Source organism: Hylobates moloch, unplaced genomic scaffold (assembly GCF_009828535.3).
Source record: "Hylobates moloch isolate HMO894 unplaced genomic scaffold, HMol_V3 SCAFFOLD_13, whole genome shotgun sequence".
Classification (NCBI taxonomy): domain Eukaryota; kingdom Metazoa; phylum Chordata; class Mammalia; order Primates; family Hylobatidae; genus Hylobates; species Hylobates moloch.
The window spans coordinates 101,981,147-101,996,885 of NW_026652288.1; the positions used below are offsets into that span (position 1 = coordinate 101,981,147).

Consider the following 15,739-nt stretch of genomic DNA (forward strand, 5'->3'; position numbering starts at 1 on the left):
TCTGAGACCACCTCAGCCTGGATTTCATTGTCCATATCATTATCAGCATTTTGGTCAAAGCCATTTGACAAGTCTCTAGGGAGTTCCAAACTGTCCCACATTTTCCTGTCTTCTTCTGAGCCCTCCAAACTGTTCCAACCTCTGCCTGTTACCCAGTTCCAAAGCTGCTTCCACATTTTAGGGTATCTTTTCAGCAGCACCCCACTCTACTGGTATCGATTTACTGTATTAGTCCATTTGTATGCTGCTGATAAAAACATACTGGAGACCGGGCAATTCACAAAAGAAAGAGGTTTAATGGACTTACAGTTCCACCTGGCTGGGGAGGCATCACAATCAAGGCAGAAGGTGAAAGGCACATCTCACATGGTGGCAGACAAGGGAAGAGAGCTTGTGCAGGGAAACTCCCCCCTTATATCATCATCAGATCTTGTGAGATTTATTCACTATCTTAAGAACAGCACAGGAAAGACCCACCCTCATGATTCAACTACTTCCCATGGGGTCCCTCCCACAACATATGGGAATTCAAAATGAGATTTGGGTGGGGTCACAGCCAAACCATATCAATGAGGTGCATGAGAAATGTTGTTACACATATCTAATGCGTAGCAATTAAGGGAAGGTATCTAAAATGTCCGTCACCTGAGGATAATACAGTTTTGTCAAGCATGGCCATCCTATTCTGCTACCAACCATTACATTTATTCCTCTTATTGGATTGTATGTTTGTACCCTTAACCCACTTCTGTTCATCCTTCTCTCTCCATCCTGTTTTTTAAAAAAATTTGACATCTACATTCTCTTTTAATCCACTTTCTCTTACTTGGTGGAGCTTAGTGTTTAGAGGTTGAGCTTTGAAATCAAACTGGACCTAGGATTACCTCTCAACTTTCACATTTACTGGATGAGATGACTGCTCCTTCTTTCAGTGGTTTTTATGTGTACAATAGAGTGAGTATTCATACTTCCTTAGAATTGTTGTCAGAATTAGGCCAGGCGTGGTGGCTCACGCTTGTAATCCCAGCACTTTGGGAGGCCGAGGCGGGCAGATCACGAGGTCAGGAGATCGACACCACGCTGAAACCCCGTCTCTACTAAAAATACAAAAAATTAGCCAGGCATGGTGGCGGGTGCCTGTAGTCTCAGCTACCAGAGAGGCTGAGGCAGGAGAATGGCATGACCCCGGGAGGCAGAGCTTGCATTGAGCCGAGATTGCGCCACTGCACTCCAGCCTGGGTGACAGAGCGAGACTCCATCTCAAAAAAAATAAAAGATAAAAGAAAGAAAGAAAGAATTGTTGTCAGAATTAATTGAGATAGAATATCTTAATATGGTGCCTGCCAGATCGTAGGTCCTTAATAAATTGTGGTAATGATATGGTGGAGAAGTTTATTGACATTTATGACTTTTGGGAAACTCTACCAGTAATAATCCTTTTCGTCCTTTCATCCTTGAAGATTTATTCAACAACAGCAATATCGCTTATTTGTTATTTGAGATTATTTTAATAATTTCTCTTCTGTATCTATAAAATATTTAAGAATTGTCTTTGTTTGAAGGAAAAATCTAAGAAAATTGGATTTTTAGTAGAAAGCTTCTGAAGGATTTTGCTTCATCAAAATTCTACAAGAAGTGAATACTAATGGCCATGGGTTTTTTTTCTGAGGTGATGAAAGTGTTCTGGAATTAGAGTGGTGATGGTTGCATAGCCTTATACATATACTAAGAACCACTGAACTGTACACATTAAAAGGGTAAATCTTATGGTATCTGAATTGCATTTTAATTTTTTTTTTAGATAGAGTCTTGGTCTGTCACCCAGGCTGGAGTGCAATGGAGCAATCTCAGCTCACTGCAACCTCCACCTACCGGGTTTGAGCAATTCTTCTGCCTCAGCCTCCCGCGTAGCTGGGATTACATGCATATGCCACCATGCCCAGGTAATTTTTGTATTTTTAGTAGAGACAGCTTTTCACCATGTTGGCCAGGCTGGTCTCGAACTGACTTCAGGTGATGCACACACCTCGGCCTCTCAAAGTGCTGGGATTACAGGCGTGAGACACCGCACCCAGCCCTGCAGTTTAATGTTTTAAAACTATAAGAAAAATATTGGACAGCAAGATAGTTTACAGCTACACACGTTATTAGAGTGGTGATTTTTTTTCTTTCCTGTTTTCATTTCAGTTGTCCACTCCACGTTGTAGAGATTATGATCAGTTTGGTTGTCAAAGTCTTAGATGACATCATAAGAAACACTTGAGAGCTATGCATTGCTGAGTTCAAGTCCCAGCTGTGTGTTAATGGACACATTTCTTAACTTTAATTTCATTTTCCCCATTTGCAAAACAAGGCTAATAATCTGCCTTGAGGTTTGTTGTGGCAAAAAGAGAAAAGAAAGAAAGAAAAGGAAATGCTTAACATAGAGATTAGCACGTAGTGGACTCCCCATTTACAGAAGATCTTCTTCAAAAGGACTAGTACATTCCAAAAAAAGGGGTTTGGGTATTTTTTTTTCTTTTTTTCTGGTCAGAACCCATTATGAAACACCTACTGATCGTCCCTATTTTTAAAATTTATAATTATTTTAAAGCAAATGACAATACTTTTCTTAAAGGTGAAATTTAAAACTTAAAGTTATTAACAACATTTTGGGTTGTTATATTTTGAAAGGAAGGTATGTGAAGATAAAATTTGGAAAATCAACCCCCTCCTTTAATTTTCTACCACATGCTTGATGCTGTCACTGACACCTCGAGTTGAGGAATATAAGTAGCTTTTGCTTAGGAGGTGTTAGTCTCATGGCAGCTTATTTGGATAGTGCTTTTTTGTTTGTTGTTTTTAGTCCATGGTCTTACCTAGACACTCAGCATTAGACCTACATTCTGGATTAGCATATACTAAAATCCAGTTTCATTCTTCTACATGTAGCTTGCTAGTTTTCCCAGCAACATTTATTTAATAGGGTGTCCTTTCCCCAATTTATGTATTTGTATGCTTTGTTGAAGACCAATTAGCTATAAGTATTTGGCTTTATTTGTGGGTTTTCTATTCTGTTCCATTGGTCTACATGCCTATTTTTATACTAGTACCATGCTGTTTTAGTAACTATAGTCTTGTAGTATAATTTGAAGTTGGGTAAGGTGATGCCTCCAGATTTGTTGTTTTTGTTTAGTATTGCTTTGGCTGTGTGGGCTCTTTTTTGGTTCCATATCAATTTTAGTATTTTTTTTTCTAGCTCTGTGAAGAATGCTGATGACCTTTCGATGGGGATTGAACTGAATCGGTAGATTGCTTTGAGCAGTATGGTCATTTTCACTATATTGATTCTTCCCATTTATGAGCATGGGTTGTCTTTCCATTTCTTTGTGTCGTCTATGATTTCTTTCAGCATTGTTTTGTAGTTTTCCTTGTAGAGATCTTTCACCTACTTAAGTATATTACTAAGTATTTTTTTATTTTATTTTTTGTAGCTGTTTTAAAAGCAATTGAGTTCTTGATTTGATTCTCAACTTTGTCTTTGTTGGTGTATAGCAGTGCTACTGATTTGTGAACATTGATTTTGTACCAAACTTTTGATTCTTGTTCTTAAAGGCAGAGTTTAAAGACTCACTATGAGTGACACACATACACTGTACACACAACAATGACAATAACATTTTTAATTTCGCAATTTTCTTAACCAAATCAGAAACAAATTTTCTGGAATTTGCCTTCAGGTATTTTTAGCTAGGAACATGACCAAATATGAAATAAATTATTATTTCTTATGGTTTTTTGCTTATTTTTTTCTTCTATGAGACAATTCTTGTATTTTTAATGCACAGTCATTTGGGGACATCAAACTCTGACCATATTTATGTGGCATGACACTTAGCAAGCTGCAGACATGATCTGAAATTGTTTTCTCTAACCTTATTTCTTCTACACACCATCACAAGAAAACAAATGATGGATGTAAATATCTATTTTCAAAAGGCATTTCATCTGACACCATCTTTAGTCAGAGGTTTTGTAATTGCATGGAGAAAAAATTTAAAAAAACGTGTGCTCAGGGATTCAACCACTTTTAATAAAAAATGGTTGAATACTTCACTTCTTCTTCAAAAGTGTATAATGGTTCCTTACAATCTAAAGTCAAATGACCAAAATCTGTAACTTGGTGTGTTCAAGAACTGGCACAATCTTCACCTAGCTTTCTGGACATAGTTTCTACAATATCACTTCCCCCATAATTACTTCAAGTCTACAATCCCATACCAGAAACAGCTGGGGCCAAGTGAGTTTTGTAATTCAGGTTTTTGGGGAACAAGGTGGTATTTTTTTAACGTAATACAGTTAATGTATAAAATATTAGCAAAATCCATGTATGTTGGGGCTGCACCTACAATGATAGTTCTGCAGTAAAATCTATAAATATTCTCATAGGTGGGATAAATAAAGACTATAAATAGCCTCCGGTCAATTCAGGTCAGTCTGTACCTTAAGGAAAAACAACAACACACACAATGGTTTTCAGAGCTTCTTGAATTTAGCAATTAAAGACAGTAAAATGTACGCCTGCACTTGCTTTACTTGGACATAGACTTTTGAACTTTTGAGCCTTTGTTCATTTTCTTTCCTTAGCCAAAACTGTCCTCTATGTCTCTTCTAGTTTATTAAAGTTTATCGTGGGCCAGTCCAAACATGAGAAGCGACCCCATTTTCCTCTGTTGTCTGCATGCATCTCTCTCTCCATAGGCTAGAAAGTCCATAGGGAATAGTTCTGTGTCTGATTTGCATTGCATACTGTGATTCCTGGCAGCGTATTTTTCCTCAAAAGAATATAAAAATTGGATGAAGCAAGCCTGCTTGAAAACATAAATGTCGACAAAACAAACCCAAAGCATTCAGTGTCCTATCTCTATTCCTCTTTATAAATGGAATTTTATAAGATGACAGGGTTCTTTTTCATATCAGTTGGGTAATGTGCCGATGTCTTGACAAGTTTCAAGGGTGGCACATCTCACACATACACGTGAACACCCAATCATCCTGCTTATGAACTACAAAAGGATCAGGTTTGGTTGTTTAAAAAAAGTAATTTGGCCGGGCGCGGTGGCTCACGCCTGTAATCCCAGCACTTCGGGAGGCCGAGGCGGGCGGATCACGAGGTCAGGAGATCGAGACCATCCTGGCTAACATGGTGAAACCCCGTCTCTACTAAAAAATACAAAAAAATTAGCCGGGCGAGGTGGCGGGCGACTGTAGTCCCAGCTACGCGGGAGGCTGAGGCAGGAGAATGGCGTGAACCCCGGGGGACGGAGCCTGCAGTGAGCCGAGATCGCGCCACTGCACTCCAGCCTGGGTGACAGAGCGAGACTCCTTCTCAAAAAAAAAAAAAAAAAGTAATTTTACTCAGAATCTATTTTTTATGGTCAAATATTTTCTAGTGATTCTAAGAAAAAAGTATAAGCAGTATAGCTGCTAGCTTTCCATTACAGTTCAACACACTGAGTAAACTTCAAAGAAGCCGGTTTTAGGTTACTGTAGTGCTCAGGCAATGTGAGATTTTAAAAAATTAACTTACTCATATATTACACTTCTGATTTTTCTAATCATTTAATCATATTTCTATCACTATCACTTCCAGAAGCAAAACCAGATTGTAAGCTCTTTATTTTTATTTTTTAGATGGAGTCTCACTCTGTCACCCAGGATGGAGTACAATGGTATGATCTTGCCTCACTGCAACCTCTGCCTCCTGGGTTCAAGAGATTCTCATGTCTCAGCCTCCCAAGTAGCTGGGACTACAGGCGCATGCCACCACACCTAATTTTTGTATTTTTAGAAAAGATGGGGTTTTGTGATGTTGGCTAGAGTGGTACCAAACTCCTGACCTCAAGAGATCTCCCTGCCTTGGCCTTCCAAAGTGCTGGGATTACAGGCATGAGCCACAATGCTCTTTAGTCTATTAAAAATGTATCTTTTTATTTGATATTCTTTGCAGTGCTCTTTGTAGACAATTAAGAGTGGCTGATAATTCATATGACTGAATAATACTAATTTTGAATAAAATCATTTTAAAATTACCGATTTTAGAACTATTTAATAATAATAATAAGATAACTATTTTTCTAATATTGGAGACTTGGGGACATTCCTCCAAATAGAAATACCACCTTACTGTTGTAAGTTTCAGTGGATACTTTGATTTTAAGTCTAACCTTTACCTTACACAATTTATGATCTTATATTTTATTTCTAAGATTTAGTAGACTATCATATGAAGTGATATTCCTGACTGCTTTTGTAATACAATCATTATTAGGATATGTTATAAAATGAAACAATAAGAAATGAATAAAATTCTTCCTATAGGTAAAAGCAGAAATAGTATATAAGGTGTGTTTTGGCTATGGCAGAGGATTTGAAGAACAATGCTGAATAATATCTAGATCACAAAATCAACTATAATAAGCTAGAAATAGGTTTTTCATATTTGGTACTAGCCTCCGTATGAAGTAGCTATCCTAATATACAGTACTGTATAACATCTTTTTAGCCATCCGTCCACCCAATCTTTCATCCATATATCCATAGAGAAAAAATTCTACTTAAAATAAAACTCCCTTCTTAGGAAGACAGTTCAATTAAGGGAGAATAGGTCTTCTTTCTTCAGCAAAGCATCTTGGTAGATCAAAACACGCACAGAGGAGTCAGAGAGAAATTTGGGAGTAAGACTGGAGGAAGTGGAATTAATCTGCAGAACAATGTGAGAAGAATTTGGAGGGACTAAGGAAAACCAAAAACCATGGTAGGAGGCTGGAGTCTGAGGTATAGAAATAGCCGAGACTTTTTCAGAGAACAAGGCTAGCTGTACAGTCTCTAAAATGAAATAATTTGACAGAAGCAGAACTCAGAGCCAGAGGAGGCCTCGAAAATATAAACTCACACTGAAAATTTGCATACAACTTGGTGGTGGTTGGGGTGGGCAATACTGAATTCTAAAATTCATAGAATGGAGCTTAAACCAATCTTAGCTAGGTCTTGATTGGTACAATGAATTTAGCTATATCCGAGATACATAAACATACATATGCACGTATTCATATGAAGCAAGTGTTCTAGAGCTCATTTATTCAATAACCCCAAATATCTGCCACATAGATACAAACCTGAAAGAAGATGCAAAGAAGGGACAAAAGAAAGACATCTAACCGCCTACAAATGCTGTCATAAAATTGCAGCAATAAATTTTACATAGCTTGTAGGGTTACATTATGTCCTAATGCAATATGTATTTACATTTTTAAAAATCCTATTTACTTTTTTACATATTATTCTACACAACTATTTCGCCACACTCAACAGTCTAGAACTACAACCCACACACCAAATCCAGCAAACTGACTGTTTTTGAAAATAAAGTTCCATTGGAACACAGCCATAACCATTTGTTTCTGTGTTGTCTATGACTGTTTCAGGCTACAACCTGAGTCGAGTGGTTGTGACAAAGGCTATATGGTCCATAAAGCCTAAAATATTTACTATCTGGCTCTTAGCAGAAAAGGACTGCTAACCTCTTATCAAGAAGCAAAAGTTGAAATAGACAGATTTAAAAACATATGGTGAGAAATAACTATTTTATGGCAAAAAAGTAAGCAAACAACAAACCAACAAATATCATGCCCTCCAAAGTCACAATACATGGTGCCATCACGTGTGAAGACAAATAACACCAGACAGCCTAACAAGTTGTTAACAAGTCTCCGAAAGTATATTTTACAGGGCAATACAATTATTAAAATTTATAATAATGATCCTGAGACATCAACAAAAATTGTAAAATATGTTGAGAATTTTCTAAGACATTTGAAAAAAATATATAAAACATAAGATTTTTGCTTCTGATATTTTGATTTTTTTAACTTTTAGTTTTTATGGGTACATACTGGGTGTATTTATGGGGTACATAAGATATTTTGATACAGGCATATAATGCATAATAATTACATCAGGGTAAATGGGGTATTCATCACCTCAGGCATTTATCCTTTCTTTTTGTTACAAGTAATCAAATTATACTTTTACTTAATTTTATATATATAATAAATTATTGTTAACTTTAGTCTCCCCGTCCTGCTGTCGAATACTAGTTCTTATTCATTCTTTCCAACTACATTTTTGTACTTATTAACTATCTTCACTCCCCGCCACTACCCTTCCCCAGCCTCTAGTAACCATCATTCTACTGTCTATCCCCATGAGTTCAATTGTTTTAATTTTTAGCTCTCACAAATCAGTGAGAACATGTGAAGTTTATCTTTCTGTGCCTGGCTTATTTTACTTAACGTAATGACCTCCAGTCCTATTTATGTTTTGTAAATGACAGGATCTCATTCTTTTTTTATGGGTGAATAGTACACCATTGTGTATATGTACTACATTCTCTTCATCCATTTGTCTGTTGGTGGACATTTCAGTTGCCTCAAAATCTTGGCTATTGGGAATAGTGTTCCTATAACATGAGGGTGTAGAAATCTCTTTGATATACTGATTTCTTTTCTTTTGGGTATATACCTAGTAATGGGATTGTGGGATCATACGGTAGCCCTATTTTTAGTTTTTTGAAGAACCTCCAAATGATTTTCTATAGTGGTTGTACTAATTTACATTCCCACCAAGTGTGTACAAGGATTCCCTTTTCTCCACATGCTGGCCAGTGTTTGTGATTTCCTGTCTTTTGGATAAAAATCATTTTAACTGGGGTGAGGTGACATATTGTTAGTTTTTATTAGCATTTCTCTGATAATCAGTGATGCTGAGCACATTGTTATATACCACTTCGCATGTCTTCTTTTGAGAAATGTCTATTCAGATCTTCATGTATTTTTTATTCAGATTAATAGATTGTTTCCCTATTGAGTTGTTTGAGCTTCTCATATATTCTGGTTATTGATTCCTTGTCAGATGGATAGTTTGCAGATATTTTCCCCCATTCTGTGGGTTGTCTCTTTGTTGATTGTATCCTTCACTTTGCAGAAGGTTTTTAACTTGATGTGATCCCATTTGTCCACTTTTGGTCTGGTTGCCTGTGTTTGTGGGGTATTACTCAAGAAATTTTTGCCAAGAATAGTGTTGTGGAGTGTTTTCCCAAAGTTTTCTTTTACTAGTTTCATAATGTAAGGTCTTAGATTCAAGCCTTTAACTTTTTTTTTTTTTTTTTTTTTGAGATGGAGTTTCACTCTTGTTCCCCAGAGTGGAGTGCAATGGTGAGATCTCGGCTCACTGCAACCTGCGTCTCCCAGGTTCAAGTGATTCTCCTGCCTCAGCCTCCTGAGTAGCTGAGATTACAGATGCGTGCCACTGTGCCCGGCTAATTTTTTGTACTTTTAGTAAAGATGGGGTTTCACCATGTTGGGCAGACTGGTCTCAAACTCCTGACCTCAGGTGATCCACCCGCCTTGGCCTCCCAAAGTGCTGGGATTATAGGCATGTGCCACTGTGCCAGGCCTTTAATCCGTTTTTGTTGTTGTTGTTGTTGTTTTGTTGTTGTTTTTGTTTTTGTTTTGTATGCGGTTAGCTAGAGATAGGGGGTCTAGTTTCATTCTGCTGCATACGGATATCCAGTTTTCTTAGCTCCACTTATTGAAGAGATTGTATTTTCCCCAATGTATGTCCTTGGCATCTTTGTTAAAAAACGAGTTAACTGTAGACATATGGATTTACTTCTGAGTTCTTCATTCTGTTCCATTGGTCTATTTGTCTGGTTTTATGCCAGTACCATGCTATTTTGGTATTATAGCTCTGTAGTACAATTTGAAGTCAAGTAATGAGATTCCTCTAGTTTTGTTCTTTTTGTACATGATAGCTTTAGCTGGATAATTCTAGCTTTTTCCTGGGTCTTTTGCAGTTCTATATAAATTTTCAAATTTTTTTTTCTATTTCTGTGAAGTATAGAATGTCATTGGTATTTTGAAGGACTTGCATGGAATCTGTACATTGCTTTGGGCAGTATGAACATTTTAACAATATTGATTCTTCCAATCCATGAACATGGAATATCTTTTCATTTCTTTGTTGTGCTCTTTAATTTCGTGCATCAGTGTTTTATAGTTTTCATTGTAGAGATCTTTCACTTATTTTGTTAAATTGATTCCTAGATATTTTATTTTATTTGTAGTTATTGCAAACGGGATTGCTTTCTTGATTTCTTTTTCAGGTTATTTGCTGTTGGCATATAGAAATGTTACCGACTTATGTATGTTAATTTTGTATCCTGTAACTTTATTGAATTTGTTGATCAATTTGAATAATTTTGGGTGCAACCTTTAGGTTTTTCCAAATAACAAAAATATCATCTGCAAACGAGGATAATTTGACTTCGTCCTTTCCAGTGTGGATGTTTTTATTTCTTTCTCTTGTCTGATTGCCCTAGCTAGGACTTCCACTATTATATTGAATAACAATGGTGAAAGTGAGCATCCATGTCGTGTTCCAGATTTTAAAAGCAATGCTCTCCATTTTTCCCCATTCACTATGATACTAGCTGTGGGTCTGTCAATATGGCTTTTATTGTGTTGAGGTATGTTCCTTCTATACCCAGATTTTTTTAGGGTTTTTATCATGAAAGGATGTTGAATTTTATCAAATAATTTTTCAGCATCAATTGAAGTGATCATATGTTTTTTGTATTTTGTTCTGTTGATATAATGCATCACATTGATTGATTTGTGTATGCTGAACCATCCTTGTATTTCTGGAATAAGTCCCACTTGGTCATGATGAATGATCTTTTTAATGAGTTATTGAATCCAATTTGGTTTGCTAGTATTTTGTTGACGATTTTTGCATCAATGTTCAACAGGGATATTGGCCTATAGTTTTCATTTCTTTTTGAGGTGTCTTTGTCTGGTTTTGGTATCAGGGTAATACTGGCCTCATATGATAAGTTTGGAAGTATTCCCTTTTGCCCTATTTTTCTGAATAGTTTTAGTAGGGTTGATATTAGTTCTTCTTCAAATGTTTGGTAAAATTCACCATTGAAGCCATCAGGTTCCAGGCTTTTCATTGCTGGGTGACTTCTTATTACTGCTTTGATCTGGTTATTTGTCATTTGTCTGTTCCAGTTTTGGGTTTTTTTCATGGTTCAATCTTGGTGGGTTATATGTGTCTAGGAATGTATGCATTTCTTCTAGAATTTCCAATTTGTTGGCATAGAGTTGCTTATAGTAGCCTCTGATGATCCTTTGGATTTCTGCAGTATCAGTTGTAAAGTCTTCATTTTCACCTCTGATTTTTTGGGGTCCTTCTCTCTTTTCTTTCTTAGTCTGGCCAAAGTTTTCTCAATTTTGTTTATCTTTTCTAAAAACTAATATTTTGTTTCACTGATTTTTGTATTGTTTTCTTAATTTCACATTCACTTATTTCTACTCTGAACTTTATTATTTTTTTCTCTACTAATTTTGGGTTTATTTTATTCCTGCTTTTCTATTTCTTTAAGAAGCATAATTAGGTAGTTTATTTGAAGTTTTTCTAATTTTTGATGTAGGTGATCATAGCTATAAGCTTTTCTCTTAGTACTGCTTTAGCTGTATCCCATTGGTTTCAGTTTGTTGTGTCTCCATTATCATTTGTTCCAAGATTTTTTTCAATTTCCTTTTTCATTTCTTCTTTGACCTATTGATCATTAAGGAACATAGTGTCTAATTTCCTTAAGATTGTATAGTTTTCAAAGTTTCTCTTGTTAATGATTTCTAGTTTTATTCCATTGTGGTCACAGAAGATAAGCGATATAACTTCCAATTTTTTTGAATGTTTTAAGACTTGTTTTGTGGCCTGATATATGGTATATCCTTGAGAATGATCCATGTACTGAGGAGAATATGTATTCTGCAGTCATTGGATAAAATGTTCTGTAAATACATGTTAGGTTCATTTGGTGTATTGTACAGATTAAGCCAGATGTTTCCTTGCTAATTTTCTGTCAGGATGATGTGTCGATGATGAAAGTGGGGTGTTGAAGTCTCCAGCTGTTATTGTGTTGGAGTCTATCTTTTTCTTTAGCTCTAATAATATTTCCTTTATATATCTGGGTGCTCCAGTATTGGGTATATATATATTTACAGTTGTTATATCATTTTGCTGAATTGATTTCTTTATCATTATGTAATCACCTTCTTTGATTCTTTGTATAGTTTTTGTCTTGAAATCTACTTTGTCTGATGTAAGTGTAGCTATTGCTGCTCTTTTTGGTTTCTACTTGCATGCAATATATTTTTCCATCCCTTTATTTTCAGTTTATGTGTGTCTTTGTAGGAAAAGTGCAACTTATCATTAGGTCTTGTTTTTTTAAATCCATTCGGCTACTCTATGTGTTTTGATTGAAGAGTTTAGTCTATTTACATTCAGTGTTGTCATTGATAAGCAAGGACTTACCCCTGCCATTTTGTTACTTGTTTTCTGGTTGTTTGTGGTCTTCTCTTCCTTCCTTCCTTTTTTCCTGTCTTCCTTTTAGCAAGGGTGATTTTCTCTGATACGTTTTAAGGTTTCAAGTTCTTGATTTTTATTGTGTTTGTTGTATATTTTCTGATTGAAGTTACCATAAAACATGCAAATAATATCTTATAACCCATTATTTTAAATTAATGACAAATTAACACTTATTGCATAAACAAAGAGAAAACTAATTAAAAGTTTATATTTTAATTATGTCCCCCCACTTTTTAACTTTTTGCTATTTCTATTTATATCTTATTACACTATCTGTATCTTGAAAAGCTGTAGTTTATTTTTGATTGGTTCATCTTTAGTCTTTCTACTTAAGATGTGAGTAGTTTACACATCAAAATTATGGTGTTAAAATATAGCATGTTTTTCTGTATACTTACTATTACCAGTAAGTTTTGCACCGTCAGATGCTTTCTTTTTGCTCATTTACAAACTTTTCTTTCAGACTGAAGAACTCCCTTACATTTCTTGGAGGACATGTCTGATGTTAATAAAACCCCTTAGTTTTATTTGTCTGGGAAAAATCTTTATTCCTCCTTCATGCTTGAAGGAGAATTTCACTAAATCTACTATTTTAGGAGACCAGTTTTTCTCCTTCAGCACATTAAATATGTCATGCCACTTTCTCCTGATCTATTAGGTTTCCACTGAGAAGTCTGCTGCCAGATATATTGAAGCTCCATTGTATGTTATTCATTTCTTTTCTCTTGCCACTTTTAGGATCCTTTCTTTATCTTTGACCTTGGGGGCTTCAGCCTCCCAAGCAGCTGGGACTATAGGTGCACATCACCATGCCTGGCATTTTTGTGTGTGTGTGTGTGTTTTTAGTGGAAACGAGGTTTCGCCATATTTGCCAGGCTGGTCTTGAACTCCTGATCTCGAATGATCCACCCGCCTCGGCCTCCCAAAGTGCTGGGATTACAGGTGTGAGCCACCATGCCTGGCCCATTCTTTTTTCTTCTTCTTTTTTTCTGTCTCCCCTGGCTATTTCCAAATAGCCTGCCTTCAAGCCCACTAATTAACTCTTCCACTTGATTTATTCTGCTGATAAGAGACTCTGATGCATTCTTCAGTATTTCAATTGCAGTTTTCAGCTCCAGAATTTCTGCATAATTCTCTTTTAATTATTTGAATTCCTTTGTTAAATTTATCTGATGGCATTCTGAAATCCTTCTCTGTGTTATCTTGAATTTCATTGTGAGTCCTCAAAACAGCTATTTTGAATTCTCTGAATGAAAGATCACATATCTCTGTCTCTCTAGGATTAATTGCTGCTCCCTTATTTAGTTCATTTGGTGAGGTCATATTTTCCTGGATAATCTTGATGCTTGTGGATGTTTGTCAGTGTCTGGGCATTGAAGAGTTGGGTATTTATTGTAGTCTTCACAGTCTGTTGTTATTTTTTCCACCTGTCCTTCTTTGGAAGGCTTTCCAAGCATTCAAAGGCACTTGGGTGTTGTGCTCTAAGTTTCTGGTCACTGCGGCCCCATCTGTATTAGGGAGCACCCCAAGCCCAGTAACAATATGGTTCTTGCAGACTTATAGAGATACTTCTTTGGTGGTCTTGAATCAGATCTAGAAGAATTGTCTGGATTACCAAGAAAAGACTCTTGTTCTCTTTCCTTACTTTCTCCCAAACAGCTCAGCTCTGTGCTGAGCTAACTAGGCTAGAAGAGAGGTGACACAAGTACTCCTGTTGTCACCACTATTAGGACTGTGCTGGGTCAGACCTGAAACTAGTATGGTACTGGGTCTCACCCAAGGCCTGTGGTTACCACTGCCTGACTATCACCTATGCTTACCCAAAGCCCTAGGGCTCTACAATCATCAGGTGACAAAGCCACTCTGGCTTTTGTCCTTCCATTCAGAATGGTGAGTTTCCTCCAGCACCAGTCAGGTCCAGCGATGTTTTTCAGAAGCCAGTCCCTTAAGTCAGAAACCTTAGGAATCTACCTGTTGCTGTATTCTACTGTGGCTGAGCTGGCACCCAAGCCACAAGACTAAGTCCTTCACACTCTTCCCTCCCTTTTCTATAAGCACAAAGTTTCTCCCTGTGGCCACCCTTGCTCCAGGCCCATGACGAGTACTGCCTGGCTACCACTGATGTTCACTCAAAGCCCAAGGGCTCTTCAGTCAGCTTGTTGGTGAATGCTGCCAAGCCTGGGACACTCTCTTCAGGACAATGGGATCGCCTCCGGTTCAGGGCTAGGTCCAGAAATGCCATTCAAGAACCAAGGCCCAGAATGGGGACTCCAAGAGTCTGCTTGGTGCTCTACCCCATTGTGGCCGAGCTGGTACCTAAGCTAAGGAACAAAGACCCCTTTACTCTTCCCTCCCCTTTTCTCAAGCAGAAGGAGTCTCTCCCTATAGCCATCACAGCTGGGAATGTGCTGGGTCTCACCTGAAGCCAGCATGTCTCTGAGTCTCACCCAAGGCCCACAGCGAGTACTGCCCGGCTACCATTGCTGAAAGTTCAAGGCCCAAGGGCTCTTTTGTCAGCAGATGATGAATCCTGCCAGGATTGGGTTCTCCCCTTCAAGGCAGTGGATTCCCTTTTGGCCCAGGGTGTGTCTAGAAATGTCATCCTGGAATTAAGGTCTGGGATGGGGCCTTCAGGACTCTGCCTAGTGCCCTATCTTACTGTGGCTAAACTGGTATCCAAGTGGCAAGTAAAGTCCTCTTTACTCTTCCCTATCCTCTCCTAAGGCGGATGGAAGAAGTATCTCCCAGAGCTGCAAGCTACACTGCCTGGGGCTGGGGAATGGATAGTGCAAGCACTCTCTTTGCTGTTCAAGCTGATGTCTCACTAGGTCACATGCCCCCCAAGTTCACTGGTTCTGAGCAATTCCCCTTTGCTAGGGCTAGTCTAATTGCTCCCTCCATTAGCGTTGCCTGAGTTCTGCCTGGTGTTGCTGTCTGCTGTGACAGGACAGCACTGAGTTCCAATGCAAAGTCCCACAATCACTGTGCTCTCCCTTTTCCAAGCACACAGACTTTTTTTTTCTCCATGCCACACAACTGCTGCTGAGGGGATGGAGACGGGTACTGTTGGCAATTCAAGGCTCTCTTTTCCACCCTTTTCAGTGCCTCTTTCAGCAATATGAAGTTAAAACCGGGTACTGCGATTGCTCTTCTGATTTTTGGTTCTTATGAAGGTGCTTTTTTATGTGGATAGTTGTTAATTTGTTATTCTTGCTGGGAGGACAATCGGTGAAGTCTTCTATTTGGCCATCTTGCGCTGCCTTCC

General features: G+C 37.6%; 1 protein-coding gene and 1 non-coding gene across 2 annotated transcripts in view; both read right to left on the minus strand.

Moving 5' to 3' along the window:
- Positions 1 to 15,739, minus strand: part of FGF12 (fibroblast growth factor 12) — a 600,621-nt gene that overhangs the window by 400,190 nt on the left and 184,692 nt on the right. The gene's annotated exons all lie outside the window — the stretch shown is intronic.
- Positions 4,954 to 5,057, minus strand: LOC116481354 (small nucleolar RNA U13). Its single transcript, XR_004251518.1, has one exon. It is a non-coding gene; the product is annotated as a small nucleolar RNA U13 (small nucleolar RNA).